The sequence below is a fragment of the Argentina silus genome (assembly GCF_951799395.1).
Source record: "Argentina silus genome assembly, chromosome: 6".
NCBI lineage: Eukaryota > Metazoa > Chordata > Actinopteri > Argentiniformes > Argentinidae > Argentina > Argentina silus.
Genome location: NC_139660.1, coordinates 24,559,421 through 24,576,427, shown reverse-complemented (window position 1 = coordinate 24,576,427; position 17,007 = coordinate 24,559,421).

Genomic DNA, 17,007 nt, shown 5'->3' with positions numbered 1-17,007 from the left:
TCTCGGGGGGGGTGGGGGGCCTAGCTCATCCTCCCGAATGCCACCCGGGGCCCAGTGCGCGGCGGGCGTGGCTCGCGTCCGTCTGAGATGACCCAGATGGCGGGGAGAGTCTTGTTCCCATCCACGAGGACCTTGGTCTCCTCCGCCTTCACTAGGGCCTCGAGCTCGGCGTTGGTTTCCGGACACCAGTCGGCCTGGAATTTGTCGCGGCATTCCCACGGGTTCGTCACCGTCTCCTCCGGCTGCACACCAAACAGGGAATCTACGGACCCAGGAGAGAGTACAGACTCTAAGAAGTATACACAACTACAAGTATACACTCTAACAAGTAAGGTCTGGAATTAGTCGTGGCATTCCCACGGGTTCGCCACCGTCTCTTCCGGCTGCACACCAAGCAGGTAATCTACGAACCCCCCGGAGGGAGGGGAGAGAGTACAGACTCTAAGAAGTATGCACTCTAACAAGTATACACTCTAACAAGTAAACACTAACAAGTAGAGATTCTAACAAGTAGACACTCGAACAAGTATACACTCTAACAAAAACACACTCTAACAAGTAGATACACTAACAAGTACACACTCTAACAAGTACAAACTCTAACAGGTACACACTCTAACAAGTACACGCTCTAATAAGTAGACACTACAACAAGACTGGACTAGACAGACAGACAGACAGAGAGAGAGAGACAGATAGTCAGACAGGCAGACAGGCAGACAGACATACAGAGAGAGAGAGCCAGATAGTCAGACAGGCAGGCAGACAGACAGACAGACAGTCAGACAGGCAAGTAAACAGACAGACAGACAGGCAGGTAGACAGACAGACAGTGAGACAGATAAGCAGAGATGGAGCAAGCCAGACAGACAGACAGACAGGCAGACAGAGAGAGAGCCAGCCAGCGAGACAGACAGACAGACAGACAGACAAGCAGAGAGAGAGCCAGCCAGCCAGCCAGCCAGCCAGAAAGAAAGACAGGCAGACAGTCAGCGAGACAGACAGACAGGCAGGCAGGCAGGCAGACAGACAGACAGACAGACAGACAGACAAACAGATAGACAGAAAGAGAGAGCCAGACAAATAGACAGACAGGCCGGTGGACAGACAGACAGACAGACAGACAGTCAGGTAAACAGACAGACAGACAGGCAGGTAGACAGACAGTGAGACAGACAGGTCTACCTGCCAGATCGTGGACCAGGTCGAGGATGAGGTGTCGAATGATGGCATAGAGGGCGATGGCGGCGCCCAGGGACGCCAGGAGCAGGTAGACAGACAGACAGACAAATAGAACGACAGGCATGTGGACAGACAGACAGACAGGTAGACAGACAGACAGACAGGTTGGTAGACAGACAGTCAGGTAAACAGACAGACAGGCAGGTAGACAGACAGGCAGTGAGACAGACAATCAAAGAAAGAGTCAGCCAGACAGACAGACAGACAGACAGACAGACAGACAGACAGACAGACAAGACAGGCAGACAGGTCTACCTGCCAGGTCGTGGACCAGGTCGAGTATGAGGTGTCGGATGATGGCGTAGAGGGCGATGGCGGCGCCCAGGGACGCCAGGAGCAGGTAGATAACGTAGTTGGGGAGCGTTATGGCATCGCGGGATGGGGGGCGGTACTCGACAAAGAACACCTCCTCCTCCCGGAGGGTGTCGCTGTAGTCCACATTGGGCTCCATGGCAACGGCGGAGCCAGAGGTGTTCCACCCCTTTCTCACCCTCCTCCCCCTTCGCTCCTCCTACTCCTCCCCTCCTTCACCCCTTCCTCCGACTCCTCCTCTCCTCCTTTAGGCTGACCTCCTCTCCTCCCTTCGCTCCTCCTCTCTCCTTCACCCCTTCCTCGTCCTCCTCCCCTCCTTCAGCCCGTCCTCTCTTCACTCCTCCTCCCCCTGTTACCCCTTCCTCCTCTTACTCCTCCCCTCCTTCAGTCCGTCCTCCTCTCCTCCCTTCGCTCCTCCTCCCGTCCTCCTCTCCTCCCTTCGCTCCTCCTCTCCCCCTTCACCCCTTCCTTCTCCTGCTCCTCCCCTCCTTCAGCCTGTACTCCTCTCCTCTCTTCGCTCCTCCTCGCTTCGCTCCTCCTCCCGTCCTCCTCTCCTCCCTTCGCTCCTCCTACTCCTCCACTACTTCAGCCCGTCCTCCTCTCCTCCGCTCCTCCTCCCCGGTCCTCCTCCCGTCCTCCTCTCCTCACTTCACTCCTCCTCCCCGGTTCTCCTCTCCTCCCTTTGCTCCTCCTCCCTGGTCCTCCTGGTTCAGGGGGAGGGTGCTGGTGTCTTGGGGAAGAAGGAGAAGGCGCTGGTGTGTTCTTCTGTCTGGTCCAAAACACAAAAATAGTAGTAGTATTATATTAGTAGTGGTAGTAGTAGTATAGTAGTAGTATAGAAGTAGTAGTAATAGGAGTAGTAGTAATAGTAACAGTAATAGTAGTAGTAGTAGTAGTAGTAGTAGTAGTAGTAGTAGTAGTAATAGTAGTAGTAGTATAGTAGAACTAATAGTAGTAGTAATAGTAGTAGAAGTAGATGTAATAGTTGTAGTATTGATAGTAGTAGTAGTAGTAGTAGTAGTAGTATAGTAGTAGGAGTAGGAGTAGTAGTAGTACTATTAGTAGTAGTAGTAATAGTATAGTAGTAGTACTATTAGTAGTAGGAGTAATAGTAGTAGTACTATTAGTAGTCATAGTAATAGTAATAGTAATAGTAGTACTAGTAGTAGTAGAATAGTAGCAGTAGTAATAGTAGTAGTTCTAGTAGTAGTAGTATAGTAGAAGTGGTATTTAAGTAGTAGTAGTAGTAGTAACAGTAATAGTAGTAGTAGTAGTAGTAGTAGTAGTATTAGTAGTAATAGTAGTAGTATTAGTATAGTAGTAGTAATAGTAGATGTAATAGTTGTAAAAGTATAGTAGTAGTAATAGTAGTAGTAGTAGTAGTATAGTAGTAGTAGTAGAAGTACTAATAGTTGTAGTAGTATAGTAGTAGTAATAGAAGTAGTAGTAGTAGTAGGAGTAGTAGGAGTAGTAATACTATTAGTAGTAATAGTAGTAGTAGTATAGTAGGAGTAGTACTAGTTGTAGTAGTAAAGTAGTAGTAGTAGTAAAGTAGTAGAAGTAGTAGTAGTAGTAGTAGTAGTACTATTCGTAGTAGAAGTAATAGTAGTGGTAGTAGTAATAAAAGTAGTAGTAGAAGTAGTATAGTAGTAGTATAGTAGGAGTAGTAGTAGTAGCAGTGGTAGTATAGTATTAGTACTCGTAGTAGTAGTACTATTAGTAGTCGTGGTAGTAGTAATAGTAGTAGTAGTATAGTACTATTAGTAGTCGTGGTAGTAGTAATAATAGTAGTAGTATAGTACTATTAGTAGTATAATAGTAGTAGTGGTAGTAGTAATAGTAGTAGTAGTGGTAGTATAGTAGTAGTTGTAGTAGTAATAGTAATATTAGTTCTAGTAGTAGTAGTAGTAGTAGTAGTATTGTAGTAGTAACATAATATTAGTAATAGTAGTAGTATAGTAGTAGTGGTAGTAATAGTAGCAGTAGTAATCGTAGTATAGTAGTAGTAGCATTGTAGTTGTAATAGTAGTAGTAGTAGTAGTATAATAGTAATATTAGTAGTAGCAGTAGTAATAGTAGTATAGTAGTAGTAGTACGAGTAGTAGTAGTTGTAGTTGTAGAAGAAGTAGTAGTAGTATAGTATTAGTTTTAGTGTTGTAGTAGTAGTAGTTGTAGTAGTATACTAGTATTAGTAGTCGTAGTAGTAATAGTAGTAGTAGTACTATTAGTAGTAGAATAGTAGTAGTGGTAGTATAGTAGTTGTACTCGTAGTAGTAGTAGTAGTAGTATTAGTAGTCGTAGTAGTAGTAATAGTAGTAGTAGTAGTAGTAGTAATACTAGTTCTCGTAGTAGTAGTAGTTGTAGTAATAGCAGTAGTAGTAATAGTATAGCTCAAACACCATTGTTAAGTTTGCAGACGACACAACGGTGATTGGTCTCATCAGCAACAACGATGAGTCGGCCTACAGGGAGGAGGTCCAGCACCTAACAGTGTGGTGCAACGACAACAACCTGACTCTCAACACCAGGAAGACCAAAGAGCTCATTGTGGACTTCAGGAAGTCAAAAGCTGGCACACACACCCCCATCCTCATCAACGGGACTGAGGTGGAGCGAGTCACCAGCTTCAAGTTTCTGGGTGTCCACATCTCTGAGGATCTCTCCTGGACCCTCAACACCTCTACCCTGATCAAGAAGGCTCACCAGCGTCTCTTCTTCCTGAGGAGACTAAAGAAGGTCCACCTGTCTCCTCAGATCCTGGTGAACTTCTACCGCTGCACCATCGAGAGCATCCTCACCAACTGTGTCACAGTATGGTATGGCAACTGCTCAGCATCTGACCGGAAAGCACTGCAGAGGGTGGTGAAAACTGCATCACCGGTTCCTCACTCCCATCCATTGAGGCTGTCCAGGGCAAACGATGCTTGCGTTAGGCATGCAGCATCGTCAAGGACATTTCTCACCCCAACCATAGACTGTTCACCCCACTCCCCTCCGGGAGGCGCTACAGGTCTCTCCGCACCCGAACCAGCAGGTTCAGAGGCAGCTTCTCCCCTGCGGCTGTCACCCTACTGAACTCAAACTCTGCACCTAGGTGATAACCTACCAACCCCTGCACCCCCCCCAGCGGACAATTGCACGACTCTTACAGTATTCACACTTGTACAAACTGCTCTTACTCCATACCACTGCTCTTCTGTACATATCTGTCTATACTGTTCATAATCTGTCTATACTGTCCATAATGCACATATCCCTATATTTTCTTTAATACTACTGTTAATACATCGCACATATCTGTACATACCTGTTTATATTGTTCATACGGCATTCCATATTATATTTATTCTGCTATCTACCCTAATGTTACTGTTAATACATATATACTGCTAGACTGCATTGCCTATACAGCTCATATGCTGCTACACTGTTCATACTGGAACCTATTTATTCTGCTTATAATGCTACTGCTAATTCATATACTGCTTACACTGCACTATTTATACTATACTGCACTACTTACTGCTCATATACTGCACTACCTGTATATACTGTTCATTGCACTTTCTGCTTTTTTGCACTTCTGGTTAGACGCTAACTGCATTTCGTTGTCTCTGCACAATGACAATAAAGTTGAATCTAATCTAATCTAATCTAATCTAAAATAGTAGTAGTAGTATTGTAGTTGTAATAGTAGTAGTAGTAATATTAGTAGTATAAGTAGTAGTAGTAGTAGTAGCAGTAGTACGAGTAGAAGTAGTAGTAGTATAGTATTAGTTTTAGTGGTAGTAGTAGTAGCAGTAGCAGTAGTAGTAGTAGTAGTGGTAGTAATAGTCCTAGTAGTACTAGTAGCAGTAGTCATAGTAATACTAGTAGTAGTTGTAGTCTTAGTAGTAGCAGTAGCAGTAGTAGTAGTAATAGTACTAGTAGTAGTAGTAGAAGTAGTAATAGTAGGATAGTAGTAGTATAGTAATAGTAGTAGTAACAGTAGTAGTGGTAGGAGTAGTAGCAGTAGCAGTAGTAGTAGTAGTTGTAGTAGTAGCAGTTGTAGTAGTAATACTAGTTCTAGTAGTAGTAGTAGTAGTAGTATTGTAGTAGTAGCATAGTATTAGTAATAGTAGTAGTAGTATAAAAGTAGTTGTAGTGGTAGTGGTAGTAGCAGTAGTAGTAGTAGTAGTAGTAGAAGTAGTAGTAGTATTGTAGTAGTGGTAGTAGTAGCAGTAGTAATAGTAGGATAGTAGTAGTATAGTAATAGTTGTAGTAACAGTAGTAGTGGTAGGAGTAGTAGCAGTAGCAGTAGTAGTAGTAGTTGTAGTAGTAGTAGTTGTAGTAGTAATACTAGTTCTAGTAGTAGTAGTAGTAGTAGTAGTAGTATTGTAGTAGTAGCATAGTATTAGTAATAGTAGTAGTAGTATAAAAGTAGTTGTAGTAGTAGTAGAAGTAGTTGTAGTATAGTAGTAGTAGTAGCAGTAGTAGTAGTAGTAGGATCATTGTAGTATAGTAATAGTAGTAGTAGTACTAGTAGTTGTAATAGTAGTAGTATAGTACTAGTTGTAGTAGTAGTACTATTTTTAGTACATGTAGTAGTAGTAGTAGTAGTAGTAGTACTGGTACTAGTAGTAGTAGTATAGTAGGAGTAGTACTACTAGTAGTTGTAGTAGTAGTAATAGTAGTAGTACTAGTAGTTTTAGTGTAGTAGTACAGTAGTAGTAGTAGTAGTAGTAGTAATAGTATACTAGCATTAGTAGTAGGAGTAGTAATAGTAGTAGTAGTAGTCCTATTAGTAGTAGAATAGTAGTAGTGGTAGTATAGTAGTAGTTGTACTTGTAGTAGTAGTACTCGTAGTAGTAGTAGTAGTACTAGTACTATTAGTAGTCGTAGTAGTATTGTAGTAGTAATAGTAGTAGTAGTAGTATAGTAGGAGTAGAACTAGTAGTAGTAGTAGTAGTACTATTTGTAGTAGTAGTAGTAGGACAGTAGTAGTGCTACTAGTAGTAGTAGTCGAAGTTGTAGTAGTATAGTATTAGTTTTAGTGGTGGTAGCAGTAGCAGTAGAAGTAGTCGTAGTAGTGGTAGTATTAGTCTGAGTAGTACTAGTAGCAGTAGTAGTAGTAATATTAGTCGTAGTTGTAGTCGTAGTAGTTGTAGTAGCAGTAGTAGTAGTAGTCATAGTAATAGTAATCGTAGTAGTAGTAGTATTAGTAATAGTAGTAGTAGTAATAGTAATAGTAGTAGTAGTAGTAGCAGTAGTAGTTGTAGTAGTAGTAGGATGGTAGTAGTATAGTAATAGTAGTAGTAACAGTAGTAGTGGTAGTAGTAGTAGCAGTAGCAGTAGTAGTAATAGTAGTAGGATCGTAGTAGTGTAGTAATAGTAGTAGTACTAGTAGTAGTACACTCACCGGCCACTTTATTAGGTACACCTGTTCAACTGCTCGGTAACGCAAATATCTCATCAGCCAATCACATGGCAGCAATTCAATGCATTTAGGCATGTAGACATGGTCAAGACAACCTGCTGAAGTTCAAACCAAGCATCAGAATGGGGAAGAAAGGTGATTTAAGTGACTTTGAACGTGGCATGGTTGTTGGTGCCAGACGGGCTGGTCTGAGTATTTCAGAAACTGCTGATCCACTGAGATTTTCACACACAACCATCTCTAGAGTTTACAGAGAATGGTCCGAAAAAGAGAAAATATCCAGTGAGCGGCAGTTCTCTGGGCGAAAATGCCTTGTTGATGCCAGAGGTCAGAGGAGAATGGCCAGACTGGTTCGAGATAATAGAAAGGCAACAGTAACTGAAATAACTACTTAACAACCAAGGTATGCAGAAGACCATCACGCACAACATGTCGAACCTTGAAGCAGATGGGCTACAAAAGGGGGTCCAACCCAGTACTAGCAAGGTGTACCTAAAAAAGTGGCCGGTGAGTGTAGTAGTAGTAGTACTATTTGTAGTACAAGTAGTAGTAGTAGTAGTAGTAGTAGGACAGTAGTAGTACGACTAGTAGTCGTACTAATAGTAGTAGTGGGAGTAGTAGTAGTAGTAGTAGTAGTAGTAGTATAGTAGTAGTTGTACTAGTACTAGTTCTAGTAGTAGTAGTATAGTAGTAGTAGTAGTAGTAGTAGTAGTAGTAGTAGTAGTAATAGTAGTAGTAGAAGTAGTAGTAGTATAGTAGTAGTACTACTACTACGACTAGTAGTAGTAGTAGTAGTAGCAGTAGCAGTAGCAGTAGTAGTAGTACTACTACTAGTAGTAGTAGTAATAGTAGTAGTAAAAGTATTAGTAGTATAGTAGTAGTACTAGTAGTTGTAGTGTAGTAGTAGTAATAGTAGTAGTAGTAGTAGTAGTTGTAGTAGTAGTAGTAGTAGTAGTAGTAGTAGTAGTAGTAGTTGTAGTAGTAGTATACTAGTATTAGTAGTAGGAATCAATTCTTATACATTACGGGGAGCCAATGTAAGGATTTAAGAATTGGTGTAATGTGTTAAAATTGTTTGGTCTCGGTAAGAACTGTAGCAGCAGCATTCTGAACAAGCTGTCCAAGAGTTTTTTTCGGAAGACCTGCAAGGAGACCGTTACAGTAATCTAGCCTACTAGTTATAAAGGCATGTACAAGTTTTCCTAAGTCTTGTGTGGACATGAGTCCTCTTAGTCTTGCTATGTTTTTAAGGTGATAGTAGGCCGATTTTGTAACTGATTTGATGTGGCTGTCGCAATGTAGATCTGAATCCATAATAACCCAGAGATTTCTGGCTTGGTTTTTGGTTTTCAAGGACAGAGAGTGAAGGTGTTGGGTAACTTTCAGCCTTTCTTTTTTCTCGCTGAAAGCAATTATCTCAGTTTTGTCCTTATTTAATTGAAGGAAATTTTGGCACATCCAGTCTTTGACTTGCTCAATACACTGGCACGGCAGATTTATGGGGCGATAGTCGTACGGTGATAGCGCTACATAGATCTGAGTGTCACTGGCATAGCAATGGTAGTCAATGTTATTATTTCGCATGATTAGCCCTAGTGGGAGCATGTAGAGGTTGAATAAAGACGGCCCTAGGATTGAACCTTGGGGGACTCTGCACGTCATGTTAATTGGTTCCGATACATAGTTTCCAATGGAGACGAAATAATTCCTGTCTTGTAGATATGACCTGAACCAATTTAAAGCTGTGCCTGAAAGTCCTACCCAGTTTTCCAACCTGTCCAAAAGTATTGAGTGGTCAACAGTGTTGAATGCAGCACTGAGGTCTAATAGCATTAATATTGAAATTTTGCCAGAGTCTGTGTTAAGACAGATGTCATTTACAACTTTAATAAGAGCAGTCTCGGTTCTGTGAAGAGGTCGAAAACCTGACTGGAAGTTGTCATAGCAGCGAGTTGAGGTCAGGAAATGATTAAGTTGCTGGAGGACAACTTTCTCAATGATTTTACTTATGAAGGGTAGATTTGATATTGGACTGTAGTTGTTAATGATACAGTGATACAATGAGACATCTAGGCTCCGCTTTTTTAAAAGGGGTTTAATAACTGCAGTTTTCAAGACTTTTGGAAAATTGACTGATTGGAGAGAGCTGTTAACTATTTGCAGTATGTCTATAGCTAGGCAGTCAAAAACATTCTTAAAGAAGGTAGTAGGTAAAACATCGAGGCAGCAGGTGGACGGCTTTAGTTGTGTGTCACTGTTTCCACAAGAGTTTTAGAGTCTATGACATTAAAGCATGGCATTATTGCAACTTTACTTTTGTCTCAACAAGGTGGTGATCCAACATTTTTGTTAGAAGCGGAAATATTGATGCCGCGTCTAATGCCTTTGATTTTATCAGTAAAAAAGGATGCAAACTCGTTGCATTTCTGGGTGGAAAGGAGTTCAGGGGGTATTTGTGTTGGGGGATTAGTTAGTCTATCAATGGTTGCAAATAGGGTTTGTGCATTATTAGTGTTGCTGTTAATGATATCGGAGAAAAAGGTTTCTCTAGCACTTTTTAATTCTAAATTGTAGGCACAGAGGCTCTCTTTATAGATGTCATGGTGAACATGAAGTTTTGTTTTCTGCCAGATGCGTTCAGCTTTCCGGCACTCTCTTTTCTGGGCTGTTACAGAAGCAACATTTCTCCAGGGTGCTTTTTGCTTACCAGAAATCATTTTAACCTTAGCAGGTGCAATGACATCTATAACTTTCACAATTTTGGAATCAAGGTTATCTACAAGATCATCAGCAGAACATGGGGTGGGAGGTGGTACCATAGAGATGGTGGTTTTAAAGAGTGCACTAGAATGTTCATTGATATACCGTTTTTTGACAGTGTTTGATTTGATCTGTATGTCAGGAATAAAGGATATATCAAAGAAAACACATAAGTGGTCAGACAGGGGAGGATCAATCACAGAAATATCAGAAACACTGAGACCCTTTGTGATAATCAAGTCCAGGGTATGCCCTTTGTTACATCTGGCACTGCTGCATCAGTGCAATGTGTTTTACGGCAACTTGCGTTTCACGTGACCGTACCTGTTTTCTGTTAGTTGTATTTTGGTTAATAAACGGAGAGCACGCTCCTAAGTAAGCTCTGGCTTCAGTCTCCGTTATTCAAACATAACATTGGCGACGAGAGATGGCTGATTGCTCCCTACCACCACCCTCCCCCTTCCTAGCTCTACCGGGAGAACCACCGGTGCCGTGGCCTCGCTGGATTTCCTCGTTCGAAACTTATATTCTAGCTGCCGGCTTAGAAGATGTTTCGGCAGTGAGGAAACGTGCACTCTTGCTGCACTGCCTAGGAGCGGAGGGACAGCGCGTGTTTGGAACTCTCGGCAATGCAACAAATTACACAAATGCCGTGGAGCTACTAAAAGCACATTTCGCAGCTCCACAAAGTGCTCTGCTCCGTCGCGTCATATTCCGACGGAGGCACCAACGGTCGGGTGAGTCAGTGACGCAGTTCGTGGCTGATTTACGAGGTTTAGCTAGCTCGTGCAAGTTCGGGGCCTTACAGGACGAAATGATAAGGGACCACCTGATACTGCACACGAACTGTGACAAAATAAGGGAAAGACTCCTACTGGAAAATGATGATTTAACATTAGCAGCAGCTCTACACCTTGCAGTTCAGGTTGAATCTGCTCTGGAATGTGCAGCTAGTTTATCTACCTCTTCCAACTCTCTAGCACTGGCCAAGGCAGCGGGCCCACTCGAGTCACGGGTGCCCCTCCTCCACGTGAGTGCAGACAGCAGCGAGAACATATTACTAGCCTCTCAGTCACGTGACCGCCCACACCAGCCATGTGGGAATTGTGGCTCTTCTGCGCACAATTCAAGAGCTCAGATCTGTCCTGCCCGTGGTAAAACCTGCTCCAACTGCGGGAAACTCAACCACTTTCACAAAGTCTGTAGGTCTGCCCCAGCTAGAGCCTCCCAGCCACCTACCACAATCATCCACAATGTTAGCTCAGGACGAGCGCCATTTAAAACATGCTCGTTGATGGTTGGTGATGTTACTCTACCGCTCCTCCTAGACACTGGAGCCACGGTGTCCCTCCTGAACTTGGCGACTTACACACAGTTTTTCTCCCACGAGCCACTGGGGCAGCCCACCACCACCCTGCGTGGCTATGCCAACTCGAAGATTGACATCGTGGGCTCCCTTCAGCTGCCTGTGAAATACGGAGAGAAGACACTGCCACTCTTCAGGTTCAATATCGCACGCCACGGGACCAACCTCCTAGGCCTCGACCTTTTCAACAGCCTCGGTTTCACTCTGCTAGACACCGCTGGCTCAGAGATTCACACTGTTGCCATCCCCTGGCAGCAACAGTGGCCCATGCTGTTCAGCGGTGTGGGCTGCCTCGATGTTTTCGCCCACCAGCCCTTGTTAGACCCGCAGGTGACGCCTGTCATCCAGCCCCTCCGCCGCTCTCCTCTGGCCCTCCGCGATGACATCTCCTCTGAGCTACAGAGCATGCTCGATGGCGACATCATCGAGCAGGTGAATGCATCGCCCTGGATCTCCAACATTGTGGTGGCAAAGAAGAAGTCTGGGGGGCTGCGACTCTGCGTGGATCTAAGAGCGGTAAACAAGGCCATCATCCCAGACAAATACCCTTTGCCAACGACAGAGGAGCTCACCGCCCAGTTCCACGGGTCCACCACTTTCTCCAAACTAGACCTCCGCCAGGGTTACCTCCAGGTGCCACTACACCCTGAGAGCCGCAACCTCACCGCGTTTATCACCCACAAAGGGGTCTTCCGTTACAAACGCATGGCTTTTGGTCTAAGCTCTGCCCCCAGCTGCTTCCAAAAGATAATGGCCTCCATCTTCGCTGGGATCCCGGGTGTGGCCATCTACCTGGACGATATCGTGGTTCACGGGGCTACTGTCGAGAGCCACGACGAGCGCCTCCACAGCGTGTTCAGTGCACTGGCCAAGCACCACCTCACACTCAACGGCGAGAAGTGTGTCTTCGCTGCCCCGGCCATTGAGTTTGTGGGGTTCCGTCTCTCGGCTGACGGCATATACCCACTCCACTCGAACACAGACGCCATCCACCGTGTCCCGGAGCCCACCTCAGCCACTCAGTTGGCCTCCTTCCTGGGCATGACAGCGTTCTACCTACGTTTCCTGCCACAGTACTCGGCCACGACTGCGCCACTGCGACAGCTGCTGAAACATGGTGAGCCCTGGCTCTGGACGTCTGCCTGCTCGGACGCTGTGCGCCTCCTGAAGTCCCAGCTCACCACACCACCGGTCCTGGCGCACTTCGACCCAGCCAGCCCCACCCTCGTCACATGTGACGCCTCCGCCATGGCCATCGGTGCTGTGATGTCCCAGCTGCAAGGGGGTGTGGAGAGGCCGATCGCCTTCGCCTCACGGGCTCTCAGCCCCACGGAACAGAGGTACTCGGTGGGGGAGCGGGAAGCCCTAGCGTGCCTCTGGGCATGTGAGCGCTGGCACATGTACCTCTACGGACGCGCATTCACACTGAGGACGGACCATCAGGCCCTCACCACCCTCCTAGCCACGTCTGGCACCGGCCACAAACCACTCCGTCTCCATCGTTGGGCCGACCGCCTGCAGCAGTACAACTTCCGCCTGCATTTCACGCCGGGTCGGGACAACGTGGTGGCTGACCTGCTGTCACGTGCAATCCCCAACCCACCCCCAGATCCATCTTTGGCCCCCGGTCAGGACCAGGCCGAGCACGACCTCGTCCAGCTCCTCCACACACCCCTCCAGGAGACAGTGTCAATGAGGGAGATCCAGGACGCCTCAGCTGACGACCCCACCCTCTCTACACTCTCGACCTACATCAGACAGGGCTGGCCGGCGAGGGTACCAGATGAGATGCTCCCCTACTCCAGGGTCAGGGATGAACTGTCATGTTGGAACGACACCTGCATCGCTCGCGGGCTCTGCACTGTGGTCCCGAGTGCCCTTCGGGCGCGTGTCCTTGCTATGGCGCACGAGGGCCACTTGGGCATAGTCAAGCTCAAACAGCGGTGTCGCGACGCGGTGTGGTGGCCAGGCATCGATAGGGAAATCGAGACCCTGGTCAAGGACTGCACTGCTTGCCTTCTTAGTGGTAAGACCAGGGCCCCAGCCCCACCCCCGCCCATGCAACCGCTGGACTGGCCGTCCCAACCCTGGGAGCACCTACAACTTGACATCTGCGGCGAGCTGCATGGAGTACCGCATCACCAGAGGTTCCTCGTCGTTGTCTACGACCTCCACTCTAAGTGGCCAGAGGTAACGCCTGTGGGCTCGGTCACAGCCAAGGTGTTGGTTGACATTCTCGACTCTCTGTTCGCGCGTTGGGGCCTGCCCAAGAGGATCACGACTGACAATGGTCCCCAGATGGTCTCCCACGAACTGTCCTCTTATCTGGAGGGGAAAGGAATACGCCACATTCGCACAGCATTCTACAACCCGGCTGCGAATGGGGGGGTGGAACGGCTGAACCAGTCATTGAAAAATGGCATCAGGGCCCATCTGGCACAAGGGTGCACACTCACCACCAGCCTCCTCCAAACGCTGCTGCATTACCGGGCCACCCGACACGCCACCACAGGAGTCTCCCCAGCCTCCCTTATGCTGGGGCGGGAGCTTCAGCTGCCTCTGGATAGGCTCCGCCCTACAGCAGCTTGGGCCCCAGCCCACCCGGTTCGAGCCGCCGTCGACACACGCCAGCGTCGGATGAAGGACCGTTTCGACAGGGCCCGACGTGCTAAGCCACCTGCCATCGCTGTCTTGGACTGGGTCAGGATTCGTCGACCTCATCGGGACAACAAGCTCCAGTCGTTTTGGTCAGACCCGGTCCAGGTCAGCCAACAGCTTGGCCCGGCTACATTCAGGCTTGCCGACGGCACACGCTGGCATGCTAACCGCCTGGGCAAGGTACACGCCCCCCCGAGCCCAGACCTGGTGGTGCCCGCTGCTAGAGTTCTGCCGGCTGCATGGTTAGAGGCTGCACCAATCCCAGCTCCTCCGGCCCAGCCCGACGGGCCAGTGGTTGTTGCTGCACCTGAACCCCGCCCAGCTCGGGCACGCGGCAGGCCCGAGCACCTGCGTGACTTTGTGACTGAGTATCACTCCTAGTTCTGTGAGGGGGGGGGAATTGTTACATCTGGCACTGCTGCGTCAGTGCAATGTGTTTTACGGCAATGTGCGTTTCACGTGACCGTACCTGTTTTCTGTTAGTATTTTGGTTAATAAACGGAGAGCACGCTCCTAAGTAAGCTCTGGCTTCAGTCTCCGTTATTCAAACATAACACCCTTTACAATGAGCTAGTTAGTTAGTTAGCCTCTTTCACGTGTTGGGACAGTTCAAATGTGTCCAGAATAGCAAAGAATTCTTTTGCACTCTTGTCATTCAAATTCATTTAGTAGTAGTAGTAGGATTGTTGTAGTACTCGTAGTAGTACTGCTAGTAGTAATAGTAGTAGTACTAGTATTATTATTATTATTAGTAGTAGTAATAGTAGTAGTCGTACTATTAGCTGTACTAGTAATAGTAGTAGTAGTAGTACTAGTAGTAGTGGTATTGTAGTAGTAATAGTAGTAGTAGTTGTATAGTAGGAGTAGTAGTGGTAGTAGTACAATTTGTAGTAGCAGTAATAGTTGTAGTCGTAGTAGTATAGTAGGAGTAGTAGTAGTAGTACAATTTGTAGTAGTAGTAATAGTTGTAGTAGTGGGAGTAGTAGTATAGTAGTAGTAGTACTTGTAGTAGTAGTACTAGTAGTAGTATTTAGTAGTACTATTAGCTGTAGTAATAGTAGTAGTATAGTAGTAGTAGTATTTAGTAGTACTATTAGCTGTAGTAGTAGTAGTAGCAGTAGTAGTAGGATTGTAGTAGTATAGTAGTAGTAGTATTAGTCGTAGTAGTAGTACTATTAGTAGTAGTAGTATACTAGTATTAGTAGAAGTAGAAGTTCTTCTAATAGTAGAAGTAGTACTATTAGCTGTAGTAGTAATAGTAGTAATAGTAGTATAGTAGGAGTAGTAGTAGTAGTAATAGTAGTACGATCAGTTGCAGTAGTAGTACTATTAGTAGTAGTAGTAGTAGTAGTAGTACTATTATTAGTAGTCGTAATAGTAGTAGTAGTAATGGTAGTAGTATAGTAGTAGTAGTAGTAGTCGTAGTAGTTGTGGTAGTAGTATCGTAGAATAGTAATAGTAGTAGTAGTAGTAGTAGTAGTAGTAGTATAGTAGTAGTAGTACTAGTACTAGTAGTATTAGTATTAGTAGTACCTACCAGAGGGGAATATTGACCAGTAGTCCAGTTGGGGTCACCTCTCTCTCTCTCTGACCGAGCAGCTACCGTGAGTGTGTGTGTGTGTGTGTGTTGCCATGGCTCCCAGATGACATGACGTGCGCTAATGTTCTTTGAAAGATTAGAGAGGTGGGGGCGGGTCAAGGTCAAGGCTCTGAGATACTGTGTGTGTGTGTGTGTGTGTGTGTGTGTGTCATGTGTGTGCGTGTAGGTTAGATTACAGGGATCTCACGGATCAGTAGCACTTTAATGAAAAGACAGACAGACAGACAGACAGACAGACAGACATGCTGGTAGGCAGACAGACAGGCAGACAGACAAGCTGATAGGCAGACAGACAGACTAGCCGATAGACAGACAGACAGACAGACAGACTAGCTGATAGACAGACAGGCAGGTTGGCAGACAAAGAGGTAGGCAGGCTGACAGGCAGACAGACTCGCTGATAGGTAGACAGACAGACAGACAGACAGGCAGGCAGGCAGGCAGGCAGAGAGAGAAAGAGAGAGACAGACATAGAGAGAGAGAGAAAGAGAGAGAGACAGATCGAACCGAACAACGAGAGAGAGATTGAACCGAACGACAACAGAGACGGATCGAACCGAATGACAAGAGAGAGAGACAGGGAGAGACAGACAGACAGACAGACAGAGAGAGAGACAGACAGACAGATAGAGAGAGAGAGACAGACAGACAGAGAGAGTGAGACAGACAGACAGAGAGACAGACAGACAGACAGACAGACAGAGAGAGAGACAGACAGCCAGAGAGAGAGAGAGACAGACGGACAGAGAGACAGACAGACAGATTGAAATGAACGATGAGAGAGAGAGACAGAGAGAGAGAGAGAGGGGGAGAGAGAGAGACAGACATAGAGAGAAAGAAAGAGAGAGAGAGATTGAACCGAACGACAAGAGAGAGAGAGACAGATTGAAACAAGAGACAGACAGACAGACAGACAAACAGAGAGAGAGAGAGAGACAGATAGACAGAGAGAGAGACAAACAGACAGAGAGAGAGACAGACAGAGAGAGACAAAGAGAGAGACAGATCGAAATAAACAACGTGAGAGAGAGAGAGACACACAGAGGGAGAGAGAGAGACACAGAGGGAGAGAGAGAGAGATCGACCAAATTTATTATAGCCTATTCTATTCTTTTTTTAGAGACCTAAAACACCAACAATAACAGGACAACACAGGGCAGAAGCTAACAAGTGTACCCCAAGAATGATGGAGCTCCCCTCCTTGTGTGAGTTGGTGACAATTATTCCAAGATATCACTGAGAACTTACTGGAACGTGGAATGGTTACTTGAGGCATTATTATTCATTCATGATCAGACTTGCTTCTTACAGCTTTGCATTTATTTGAAGGTAGTTTATTTGAATGCATGGATTTTTAGGTAGGTTGAAAAGGACGTTGTAATGCTTATTTGATTCATTTTCAAGGATTTGACAGTATTATTTGGAAACAGTCAATTGCTTATTTATATTGTGATTTGACTTTATATATATATATGTAATAATTTAAAGTAGAGCACTTTTCATTGCAGGGACCAATCTCAAAGCGATGAAGACATTGCAAACATACAATTAAATGAAACCGTTTACTTCAAACTAATTGATGGGATAGAGCCATTATAACTAACGTGAAACTCAAATGGTTCACCATGTTTTTTTTTTTTATCTCCGTAATGT